Consider the following 12,986-nt stretch of genomic DNA (forward strand, 5'->3'; position numbering starts at 1 on the left):
CTAACGAGGAAAGTCCTAAACAAAGGAGATGACTTCGCTGTACCTCCTGACCCTGCTCCTGACACTGGAGACCCCGACTCAGGGAGTATTGAGATGGGGAATCCTGTCTGCCTTTCCTAAGCCTATGCCTGTCCGTTTCAATGCAGCCGTTTTTCTGCGCTTTTTCACTACCAACTCTAGTATGAACTTGCCCTACCTAGAAAAGGACACCCTAACAGCCCCGTTGGGAGAAAACCGATCCTTCGTAACTAATGGGTCATTATGCTTCACCACTCAGAATCTAGCTGGCTGTATCTCCCTGAAACGGAGGAAATACGGATGGTTCAGTGACATAATTCTAGAGGCCAGTGGCCTCCCCGTTATGTCAACTAAATTTGAAGGGCCTAATAAGGAAGGGAGCCCGCCCTATAAGAACATGACTATCCACCAGATGGTTCTCTGGATCAATGGCACATTTGTACACTCTCCCAGGAACAATTCCACCGACAGGCCTCGTCAACCCAAATATGCCTCCCATTGTGTGGGCGACTATGAGGGAGAGCTGTGGCCCTGGACTGACTGTCAGTCAACTGTAGTAACGTGGGCAACTGAGAGGCAGGAGTTTACCATCTCCCCAGATATGGAGGGACGGCCAGCCAATGAGGCTTGGTGGCCAGTAAAGGTGCTCGAAGGCGAGTTTCGTCAGCAGCTGAGCATGAACCCCTTCCATAAATGGATGCTGTGTGGAGTCAATGGCTCGTGTACCGATCTCTCCCCCTTTTCCGCCCTCCAGGGTGGGGGAATCAGTGTAAAAAATATCACCTTTTGGTGCGAGAACAACCACACGCGCGCACACTGGAACATGACCATGACCCATAACAACGAGAACTACACGTGTTCAGCAAAATCAGGTCCAGAGTCACCTAATTCCCTTTTTCCACCTTCTCCAGTATGCGTATACCCCCCATTTCTGTTTATCTTATCCAATAGTAGCTTTGACTCCTGCTCCAATGAAACCTGCTTTCTGTCTCAGTGTTGGGATGCGCGTAACTTTACCAATGCTTTGGTAGTCCGCATCCCCCGTTGGGTCCCTGTTCCCGTAGACGCCCCTAACACCATGACTCTGTTTCGAGAAAGGCGCGATTTCGGCGTTACAGCCGCCATAGTGCTCCTGATCTCCGCGACCGCGGTCGCAGCCACCGCCGCTGGTATAGCTTTAGACACCTCCATCAAATCGGCTACAGAGCTCAATAACCTTGCAGCCTCAGTAGCTTCTGCCCTGGACCAACAGTCCACACTTGATGGCAAACTGAAAGGAGGAATAATGATCCTCAATCAGCACATAGACCTTGTAGAGGAACAAATGGAGGTGCTTTGGCAGATGGCCCAATTGGGATGTGAGCGGAAATATCGTGCTCTCTGCATCACTAGCATTCAATATGAAAATTTTACACGGGCAGCTAATCTGTCACGAGACCTGTCCCAGTATCTTTCAGGAAACTGGTCCCAAGACTTCGATGGGACACTAGAAGAGCTGCGGCGAGAAATAATCCACATCAACTCCACCCGTCTAGATATCTCCGTAGCAGAAGGACTCTCTTCCTGGTTCCTCAGAGCTCTCTCCCACATCAAGGAGTGGGCGGGCATGGCTGGGATGGGCGTGTTCATGCTTGGAGGTCTCATGCTCCTACTCTGGTTGTTATGCAGACTCCGCAACCAACATAAGCAGGACAAGGTGATCCTTGTTCAAGCCCTAATGGCGCTAGACGTTGGCACCTCTCCCCAAGTGTGGCTCAACATGCTTAAGAAGGAAGCTCGGCTTTAGCTTGAGGTAGCTCTTGCACCCTGAGCCCATGTGGCACTGCACCAGGCCCGAGTACCTCATTGCTTAATCACAGCTTTCTCTAAGAAGCTCATGGTGCAAGAGGGTTGAGAAAAAAGGTCCAAACCCTTTGTACCAAGCGGTCCCAACGCCAGCCAGAGGATGCGAGGCAAAGCACTGCAAGAGGTCTTGGACCCCTCTGAGAGGCATGCCTGACTGCATAGGGGTAGATGCCCAGAACCCCTCTCCAAAAAGGGGGCATCAGGAAGTATGATGGAGGTCAGGCCTCTGTCTCCGCCTCTGCTGGCAAGTTCCGCCTTGAGCTTCTGTTAGACAAAAAAGGGGGAGATGTTGGCAGCCGCGCTCAGAAAATAGCGCCCAATGCAGGGCAGCCGGAAGGCCCCGAACTTCCTAATGACAAATCATCCCACACCACTAAACTACATGCTAATTGCGCCTTGGCATAAGGACCAATGAGACCCACCAAATTGTTATGCTAATAAGGCATATGGAGCCGCACCAACCAGGTCAGAGCATGAGAACTATATAAGCAAGCCTCTCTTTCCCCTCTAAGTCCTGCCCAACTCATTTGTTTCACAAAGAGCTGAAGAATAAAGCTTTCTGCAGAAGAATCCTGCTGTTGTTGCGTGCTGTTCTTGCCGGCGAGGACGGGGCGCGCGACAGTCGATGTCATTAGGAAGTCAAAAGGCAGTGTCTACAATGGATAGAGCAAAACCCAGAAGTACAGATGTGGAGATGGGCGCCAGAAGTTTCAGCTGAAGCCCAGGAACAGTGGGCGCGGCCAGGGGCTGGTCCTGAGGAACGGCTCAGGGACACGTTTCATCACCATTTCAGTTCACTTAGCACTATTTAAAAACTATGTGCATAATGAAAGTTTTTTGCAGTTTATTATTTTGTGATCTTAATTTTCCCCCCAGCTTTATTGAGGTACAGTTGACAAATAAAATATTTTAAATCCGTTTTTGAAAGGAGCACGGGAAGGACCAGTTTCCTACAAGAACAGAACCCACAAGAACACTGGCTGTTCCACTGTCAAGAGAGAGGGCCGCATTATTAAGGGTTTGGTGATTTCCATCAGATGCCAAATAAGGATATAATCTGGGGTTCAAACAAGAAAGAGAGGATCTCACTCCAGTACTCAGAAGTGCAGTTAAAGGCAGGGACCTGACTAGACTAGAAAGATGAGAATTAGCCAGAACTGTAATAACAATAGCTAGCCATCTTTGAGTGCTTACCGCAGACCAGAAACTGTCCTAAGTACACTATTTTCCCCAGTTTACAGATGAGGAACTGAGGCTCAGAGAGTTTTCGGGACTTCCTGAAGTCACACACTGGCCTCTCTGCCTGAGGCTAAGGGGCTATAGGGTAGTGTGACTGACTTCCCTTCTGAACATCAAAAAAAGTCCACTTACAAGTTTCTATCTTCAATACCATCTAAGGGGGCCTATGAAAAGTACTGACACTGTGGCAGCTGTCTCAGCCCCACACCTGTTGGGTTGCCCTGGGCCCCTCACTGTTCTGGGAAGAACCAGCAAACGGTGTGGAATAGAGCTGGGGTTCATCCCTAAGCATTCCTAGTTCCAAAGCCCACTTGCTCTACCACTGAACTATGCTACCGCTCCAACTACAATCAAAGAGAGCTGGAGGACAATCTGCTTCTACCATTTATTAGTTGTGTGGGCCCCCAAGTTACTTAACCTCTCTTAACCCTGTTTGCTTACCTGTAATGTGGGGACAGCAATGTCTCCTACCTTCCTGGTGGTTGGTGAGGACAAATCACAATTCCAACCTGGCAAACAGTTAGAGCCCCTATTTCCCACAGATGTTAAATCCCGTACCCGTCATCTCCTAGGTAAGTGTAAGTCTGGGGAAAGGAAATCCCGGGCCAAAATACCTCTAAAAACCAAAATCAGTCAAATGGAGAAATAAAGTTTAAAACCTATTTTATTGCTCACAAAACTTCCGTCCGGCTCTTGTCTCTCTCCTGCTCAAGCAGCCAACAACCCCTGCCCTCCCCGTCACCTCTCAGGTACAGGTAAATCCTCTGTTGCCCAGGTAATTACCCATTGATATGGAGATGAACTTCTCCACCCCTGAGGAAAGATGCAAATGCACTAAAGCCATACTCCTACCTCTGAACGCCTATTGATATGCAGATATACTAAAGCCAGGGGAGATATTCTGGAAATGTCACAATTTTACCCACAATCCACCCTTCCAGAAATCTCACCTTACATTTTCCTTGATCTCTCTCTTCCAACCAATCTAGTAACATGCAATAGCAGCAGCAATAAAATCTTGATAACCCGCAAGCCAGAGGATTCAGCCTATGCAGATTAAACAAATGTACTTTACAGCACAGTCTCTCACTAAGCACAAAATACGTTTCTACACTTGTTTACTCATTCCTAACAATCACGCTAGATTGCTCACAAAACTTTTACCAAACCTTAGACAAAGTCAAGCCTCTCTTTACAAGAGCAACACAATCATAATTCTCAAGCCAGAGCTTTCAGCTAGGTTCAAAGTCCCATGCAGATTAAGTTCAAAACTCATCCATTCCAGCCATCACGCGGCAGCTGCAGCCAGGGGGCGCATCCAGGACCCAAAGAGCGTAGAAACAAATAAGGCCAGCTTTCAGGCTTTTTCCCCAAGGTGTCAGAAGAGTCAGCCATCGCCAATCCATGTGTTGAAACGTCCAGGGCCACGTCCGCTTTACTCCTAATTGCTGCACCCATCCTTGCAACACATGTCCAATAAAGTGGGTTGTCCAGTCTCACACCCACCCCGATAATGGGATAGGTGGTTATTATTTTGGTCGGAGCTGTTCCGGCGATGGGTTCTGTAGTCAGCAAGGCGTGGTACACAGCAGCCAGTTGCTTCAAGGTGACCCGGACATCTGCTCCTTCCGTTGGTTGTGGCCAGGCTCCCGCTGGCAGCAAGATCAGCAGCAGTGGCAGAAGCAGTAGCCTTAGGCTTGGGCCACGGGCTGGGGTTGGCTTGGCCAGCAGCGGTGGTGGCGCCTCCACGACCACACGAGTGTAGGCACATGTCCCTTGGCGCGAGTGCCACTTCTCCCCATCATTTGTAGGGGCGACTGTCCCAAAGGTCGCATCCATTATGACAGATTTCAGGTTCACAGGAATCCTGCCAATACTACTCCAATTGTAAGTCTGGGGAAAGGAAATCCCGGGCCCAAATATCTCTAAGAACCAAAATCAGTCCATGGGAGAAATAAAGTTTAAAACCTGTTTATTGCTCACAAAACTTCCGTCCGGCTCATCTCTCTCCTGCTCAAGCAGCAACAACCCAGGACCTCCTCCTCACCTCTCAGGTACAGATGAGCCCTCCGTTGCCCAGGTCTGGAGATGAACTTCTCCACCCCTGAGGAAAGATGCAAATGCACTAAAGCCATACTTCTCTCTACTTCTGAACGCCTATTGATATGCAGATATACTAAAGCCAGGTGAGATATTCTGAAAATGTTACAATTTTATCCACAGTAAGGTTAGGGCAGAGATTTTCACATTTTATTGTGCTTCAGATCCATGGATGATGAGGACCAGACCGAAGAGGGGAAGTGTCAAAGCCTAAATTTCCTGGACCCCATCCTAGAGTGACTCTCTGGGGCTGGGGTGGGGTTCAGGATTCTCCAAATTGGACCCGTCCGAGGGGAATCCAGATGCCTGCAGTTCTCCCATCTGGCTTTGAAGAACTCTGGATGATGCTTGACATCTCACAGACCCGTGGGATGACAGCTGCCTTTGCAAATGTTTTGGGCCCCTCCTGCACTGGCCTCCGTGTCTGTGCATTCTCCCTTTCCTCCTTATCTCCCTCCCATTCTGATCTCCTCCCCTTACTCTTTTCTTATTTCCTAGCTTCCTCTCCACCTCTTGGTGCACCATCCCCAGAGCTCAGGTTCCACTCCTACCGACCAGCTGCTTCTTTGCCAGTACCTTCTGCAATGGCCCTTTCCTCTACTCACCTGGAGGTCTCAGATCGAAAGTCACCACCGGCGGATACCCTTCAGCCCCCTCCTCTGGTACCATAACACTTTGCAAGCACCTTTCTTATTGTTCAAATTACATGGTAATGTGAGATTTTTTTTCTGGCTGGAGTCTATCTGGAGGACTCACGGTCCATGGGTGAAATCTTTTGTGGAAATGTGCACCATGTGTGTGCATTCCCCTCTCTTTCACCCCTCTACTCCCACATTCCATCCTCCCTCGCCAGGATCCAAGGCTTCATTCAGCTTCACAAAGGGATGGGTGCAGTGCAAGATGAAGATGTAACTCCGGAGGGAAAATCCCGGGGCAAAATACCTTTGAAACCTAAATCAAAGGGAAAAATAAAGTGGGAGAAACCCATTTTTTGCTTACAAGCAGTCATCCATTTCTGCTCTCTACTGCCTCTCACAGGCCCGGTTGCAGAAGAAGGGGCCCCACCCAGCCTCTCCTGTCCAGATAAGCCCTCTATTGATATGAAGACTACTTCTCTCCACCCCTCAGAAACACCTGTTGATATGGAGGTGCACTACGGCCAGGAAAGGTATTTTGGAAGTATTGCAGTTTTACCCCTCCCACCCCCACGCCGGAAGACCAGCCCACACACGTTGCAGGGATGTGGAGAGGCCTGGGAAGTAAGAAGACCTGAGATGAGTCTCCTAAAAAAGTAAACAGGAGATTACTCTGTGGGGCTCCCACGCCTTTTGCAGAAGCAGCTGGGCAGAATCTTTTTGGAGTGACAGGGATGTTGTGTGCTCCATTTGTGGGGAGGGCATGCTTGTGCCAAGTCACTGATGCTTGGCTGCTGCGGTTATGACCAGAAAGGACCCTGACCTTTCCCAGAGATAGGAGGACATCTTCCTCACGGAGAGGCCCAGTGAGCACAGGACCCCTGGCCGAGACCAGTGGAGCTTGCTTCAACAACTGACTGTTTCCCAGCCAACCTTGTAGCCATCCCCGAAGTCCTCCTGGACCCGCTCCTAGCAGTACCTCCTCACTTCCACACTCAGGCCCTAGGCTCCCATTTGACCGAAGCCTACATGTGTGAAGTGTCTATATCAAGACAAGTCGCGCCCTGCTACTTTTGACTTCTTCTGAGTCCATTTGAAAGAAAACTGTCACTTCTATCGCGAAAAGCAAGCAAACAACATGGCTAGATGAGAAACAGCGGACCGCTTGAGCTTCGTGCCCCATAGGGCTGATGGGCGGGTTACAAAAGTGTGCTCAGGGAATCTCAAGGAGCTCCCAGGGTATAAGGTATGGTCAAAACATGTTTTGTTTGTTTTCTTGAAATCCTCCAGGCTCTGCCGGCCAGACTGCTCTGGTGCTCTCAGGGAGGCCAAAGTAGGCATTATTGGTCCCACTTTGCAAGTGGGCAAATTTCACTTAAGGAGGCCAAGCGACTGCGCCAGTGTTACACAGATGGTGTTGAGGCCAGGCAAGGTCACCAAACCAGAACAGCATCTAACTCTGACCCAAACCCTGCTGGAGGCGGGCAGTAAGGACGCCTCTGCGCTTGGTGGATCGCGAAGCTCGCGAACCACAGGCGGGCTCCTAAGCTGGGAATCGTCGGGTTTCCAAGGCCCAGCCCCGTGGCTCCGCCGGCCCTGCGATTGGCTCCATGGGGCGGGAGCGGAGCAGAGCGCCGAACCGACGTGATGGCGTCAGACGCAGCGAGCGCAGCTTCCGGTTGTCGGTGGCCGGGAGGCCGCTGCGTCGGGTTGGAGAACTTAAGGCTGCCGCGGCCGAGTAGCCCTCGCCCCCTCCCCGCTACCTCTGGTGAGTTAGGAGTCGGCGGCGAGGAGGGCAGCGGAGGAGCGGCGGGGCAGAGATCCGAACAGGCGGTGAGCCATCAGCCCTCTCCGTGACCCCAAGCCCTTGGTTGCCTTGAAACTCCTGCTTCAGACCCTTTACCCTTCCCAGCCCAAAGCCCGGGGCCCTGGCCCACTCCCACCCAAGCCTGCGACCCGCACTGCCCCTGCGGGGATGACGTTAGGCGCGAGACGAGGTTCTCGGACGTCAGACGTACTGTCCACCATCTTTGTCCCTAGCAAGTGGGTTTTGCGCAGTGTATTAGACCTGGAGGGGTCGTGACGCGCAGTAAACAATTGCACCACCTCTCGGGTAGCGCACTCAGGCTTCTGCCGCCACCCTGCCTTTGCCCTCGGTGAGTCCAAGGCAGCTTAACTTTGGGGTATGTCCCTCACTGGGGGAAAAGGGGAACCCCAGTTTGGGCGGAGGCACGCGTAAGAGGGGTGATCCTGGGAGCGTGAGCGTTGAGGCTGGAGTGAGCCGGCGCGTGTGACCGATGGGAGGAGGGGGTTTAGGGAAAGGGACTCCGCCGCTGTGGTGGAGCGAGGCGCTCCCCGGATGTGGTCGCTGGGAGTTGAGGGGCACCGGGGGGTGGGGGGGATGTGTTCGAAGTCGCGGTGGGTTATCAGGGCCAGAGGCCTGGGGAGAATCTTCCTTGTTAACATCTTGGCATCGTTCACTGAGGGACTGGGAACGTGCCCAGCCAACATGAGGGAAAAGCGGTTCCCCAAAGGTTGGCCGCTTGGTGGGCAAACCGCGCCCGTCTCCCGTAAAGGTTAAGGGATACCTCTGTCCCATCTGGTAATGGAGGAACATACCGTAGAATATTGAACACCCGGGGAAAGAAGAGGAATTCCCGACACTTGGGGGAAGGGAGGAGAAACCTCCAGAACTGACCTGATGCGAGAGAGTGGGAAATAAGGGGGGTTACATTTTAGACCGGGATTTTTTTTTCTTTCTGAGTTTAGCAGGAATGATCTAGTTTGAGTAAGCCAGAGGCAAAGAAACTGGAACTTCCTGTAACTTTCGTATTTGAATCCAAAGAATTTATTCATGCTGTTTTCAGAGCCGTCTTCTATTTGAGGGGCAGGCTTTTAGTGAAGTCACTTGGCCGCTTCGTTTTGTAGCGTGAATAGTGTTGATGCCTCATTAAACTTGTTTTTTATAAAGCAGTGTTTTTTTGTTTGTTTTTATTAAGGTATCATTGATATACACTCTTAGGAAGGTTTCACAAGAAAAAACAATGTGGTTACTACATTCACCCTTATTATCGAGTCCCCTCACCCCCTTACCCCATTGCAGTCACTGTCCATCAGTGTAGTAAGATGCCACAGAGTCCCTACTTGTGTTCTCTGTGCTAAACTGTCTTCCCCCTGACCCCCACACACACCAGGCGCACTAATCATAATACCCCTCAATCCCCTTCTCCCTCCCTCCCCACCCCTCCCCATTGGTAACCCGCTAGTCCCTTTTTGGAGTCTGTGTCTGCTTAAAGCAGTGTTTTTTGAATGCCAAACACTGTCCTGATCATTGTGGTTTGAAAGAAAAAGTAAAGGAAACGCAGTAAGTTTAGAAAAGGCAGAATGACAAAAAAAGGTCTCAATGAAAAAAAATTTTAATCATCAGTTACTTTCCTGGTATAACTCAATTGCTTAGCCTCAGGGTACATTTATAAAGTAATAATAGCAGCAGATGAAGGAGATGCAGCTGTACAACAAAACGTGTAACATTCCAGTGAAGACAAAGCGTGGCAGTAAAGTGAGAACTATTCGCAGGTGTTTGAACAGTTTAAACTCCCAAGGAAGCAGAGAGGATAGTGTGTTCCAACTGCCTCACTGAAAGTTGGATGGTGAAAATTAATAGAAACCTAACATTCTGTGAATTAGGAGACTCAAGGAAGTCCAGTTCTTCCTTTTTTTTTTTGAAGATCCACATTTTAATGTGTACTGTTTTAGGCACCAGTTTGAACCAAGCCGAACAAGTAATGAATTAAGTAGAGTATGTTCCTTTTCCTCCTTCCTTCTTTGCTAACTTCCAGACCTAAGTTTTTCAAAGTTTAGTGGTATTTCAGTTAAGAATTGGATGTAAAACTTTTAAGCTTTGCTCTTTTTTCCTTACTGTGTAATATTAACAAATTGCTTTGGAGTCTGTCATGTTTCAATGGAAACCAGTTATAATTTCTTATAAGCTAAATGGTAACTGAAGATACTTTTGTTTTTGCAGCATTATCGAAATAGCTGATTACCGTCTCTCACCCTTGTAATAGAAGTTTGCTGGAATGACCTTTCCGCTTTATACTTTACTCTGGCCAGTTTTTCACTACGAGCACCAGGCTGTAAATTCCATCTGTGTGTAAAACGGGATTTAGTGGCCTCACCAACTGTAATTTAGCTTTAATTTCCCAGAGCTATTTTAAATTAAGACCTTATTAATTTTTTTCTGGCCTTATTTTCTTTAGGGGAACTGGAAGGAGGGAGTATAGGAGAGAAGAGCCTTTCTCAAGCTGTATTTGGTAGAAAGGAGATTATGTTAAATGTAGATACATAATCTGTATAGGGAGGAGACCTTCTCTCAACTATATTCCAGTGAAAGTTTTTCAAAAATATATAGATAAAATAATTTTTATATGAAATTTATATTACATAAAATTAACTGTTTTGAAGTGAACAGTTCAATGGCATTTGCAACTGCCACCTCTTCTCATTTGTTTTTGTTTAGACTTTAATTTTCTTGGAGTTTCTTCTGGGCTTAAGGCAGGAACTAACTTGGTAAAGTCATTATGGGTAAGCTCTATACTATTACTGTGTTACAACAGCGTGAGCTCAGAGAGTATGTTTCTCCCTTTAAGAGCTGGGATTCTTAATGTAGGATCTAAGATTACTTGATAGTCTGTTCTTCCTGAAATTTTGTGGGTGGCACATTATTCTCTGGTTAAGAACACAGTGCTCACAATGTGAATAGGACAATGCATTCCTTGACAATGAAATTTGTTAGGGGAGGTAGTGAAATGTGTTAGTCACTAATAAAGGTGGATTTAAGACTAGGTTTATTTAGTGTTTAACAGATCGTGATGAAAACTGTTAAGAATTTAATGTATGTGTATGAGAGCTTTAGAATACAGAAGAATTTTTTGTGCCTTCCAAAGAAACTGGGTGAAAAATTCCAGAGTTTTGTTTTTAAGTCTTCAGCAGCTTCTAAGTGTTGATGATCCCATGGGCCTTAGAATAGCATAGTAACATCCTGGACAGACCGTAACAGCCTAGAGTCCAGGTGGGCTCAGTAATCATTTCTGGATACTGATTTTTTCTTAGTATAAGTTCTTTCATGGTAACCAGATTTATTCGAGGTCTCTTATGTGAAGGGCACCTTTCTTCAGTTTTCTCACTTCACATTTAGTTTACATTGTGAATGGATTAAATGATGATACCATTCTTTGAAGTTTCGCTAGAAAGACATTATGATAAAGTATTGCATAAGGCAAGTGTGTACCGAGCAGGTGCCAGGGTATCTGTCCTAAATTTGGTAGTGAGTATTGTTAGTGATTGTGGTAAGGAACACGATACTCATTTTTGAGTGCAAAAGGAATGTTATTAAAATTTTAATGTATTTAGAGAAGTCAAGTACATTGGACAACGTCTTGGAGCTTTTCAAATGAGAAAACATTGTGTCATTGTTTAGGAAGAAGTGTGACCGGTTGCTACTGTTTTTGTTTTAATGGTAGAGCCATGTGTCGCCTGGTTTAATTCTCCTGGGAACTGGAACTGAGGAATTAAACGTGAGGCTGGGACTCATGTTCTTTTAAGTTTTAGCCCCAGTTTTGATTCTCTTTTGTCATAAATATGACAGAAAAATAGTCTCTTTTTTTTTTGCCCTGTTTTTAAGTGTAAACTGATATTATTTTTTCTTTGGGAATATTGTTAGGCTAAGTGTAGGTTGTTGCAAATAAGAAAACAATAGTTAAAAACAAGAATTCATGTGTAAAGCATGTTTGCCTCTCTAAATGCTTTTTGGGAAAGAATTAATTTAGGCTTTTTTTCTGAAAGTTTCCTTTTATTGAAAGTTGCCTGTAATGATGAGTAGATTAGCAGAACTGTTTTCTCTTTTGGCCTTATAGTGTTTCAGAATACATGTTTTGGAATGACTCCGTTTTGAGGCAGGAAGTAAGTCATATTTTCCTGAATGGAAAGTAATGGGGAGATCTTTCAAAACAACTTTTCCCTATCTTAAAAATATTTGAGTGACTAACTGAAGGTGTATTTACAAAAAGGTCTAGTTTTAGATCTTTTAGGCTTTGTGGAGAAAACTGTGAATAAAATCACAAAGCCATAATAGGTTCAGATTATGACTCCATTCTATTTGGCCTTTGCCCCAATTAGCTCATTGAGGCAAGAGTTAAATTCTTTTATCTTTGCATCCGTTGAATCACCAGTAATGGTGATAAGAAGATACCCATTTTTGAATACCGAAGTTCTTACAAATGTCCTTAAAATTAATCAAATGCCTTGCTGGACATAACTTGGATAAAGGAATTCTTTTTTCTTGCTCTAGGTGCACATTAAAGATCCAAAACCATGACAGATTCCAAGTACTTCACAACAAATAAGAAAAGTAAGTATACAAACCTGATGAAAGAACTTTTGAGTTCTTTTGAGATTCTTCAAAAGTTGTGGTGTAAGATTGCCACAAGTGGGAAGTTCTTGATGTCTTCAGATAAGTAGACATCCACAGCCTCACTGAGGAACTTGTGCTTCTACAGAAAAGTGTATTTGAGCAAATTCCTGAAGTATAGGTTTCTAAAGATAAGACTGTGCTGTACATCATTTTGACTTAAAGGTCCTGTTTTAGTGAAAGGAAGGGCTCCAACATGGATCCGTTGAAAATTGGTAGATCTGAGAAGAGAAGAGTAAGAAGCATGTTTCTTTTTATTTTTTACTTGGACATAAAGATTTTATAACAAATATGATTGAAGCAGTATAGATATATAAAAAATAAAAATGGAAGTTCTTTTTCCCCTCCTTGTACCTGAGGGGAACTAGTTATGTATACTCAAATCTTTTTCTGTGCATATAAATGCATATATTAATACTTATGATTTAAACATTTTTCTGTCTTTAACGAAAAAGGGGTTATGCAAACCTACATAGAAACGTGATATTTTTACATCTTTCCATATAGATGTACCTCATTTTTGGGCTTTGTTTAATATATTCTTTGTAGTTAAAGTAGCGAAGCGTTGGAGTCAATTCCATGATTTTTAAGTCAGGCTGTGGATTAATAAATTTGAATTTATTAGCTCGTCCATCTTTGTAGTGACAAATAACATATTTGTTTTTACATATGACTGTGGG

The 12,986-nt window shown here is 46.1% G+C and overlaps 1 long non-coding RNA gene across 12 annotated transcripts in view; it reads left to right on the top strand.

The window, feature by feature from the left end:
* Positions 1–7,480: 7,480 nt before the first annotated feature.
* The window catches only part of LOC118969300 (uncharacterized), a 93,722-nt gene continuing 88,216 nt past the window's right edge, over positions 7,481–12,986 (top strand). For 9 of the 12 annotated variants that reach the window (XR_012130584.1, XR_012130586.1, XR_012130585.1 and 6 more), the window contains exons 1-2: positions 7,481–7,670; positions 12,187–12,246. This is a non-coding gene — a long non-coding RNA (uncharacterized lncRNA). The remainder of the gene's footprint in view (positions 7,671–12,186; positions 12,247–12,986) is intronic. The other 3 variants (XR_012130591.1, XR_012130592.1, XR_012130593.1) reach the window with 1 other exon arrangement.

Source organism: Manis javanica, chromosome 4, assembly GCF_040802235.1.
Source record: "Manis javanica isolate MJ-LG chromosome 4, MJ_LKY, whole genome shotgun sequence".
In the NCBI taxonomy this organism is placed as follows: Eukaryota; Metazoa; Chordata; class Mammalia; order Pholidota; family Manidae; genus Manis; species Manis javanica.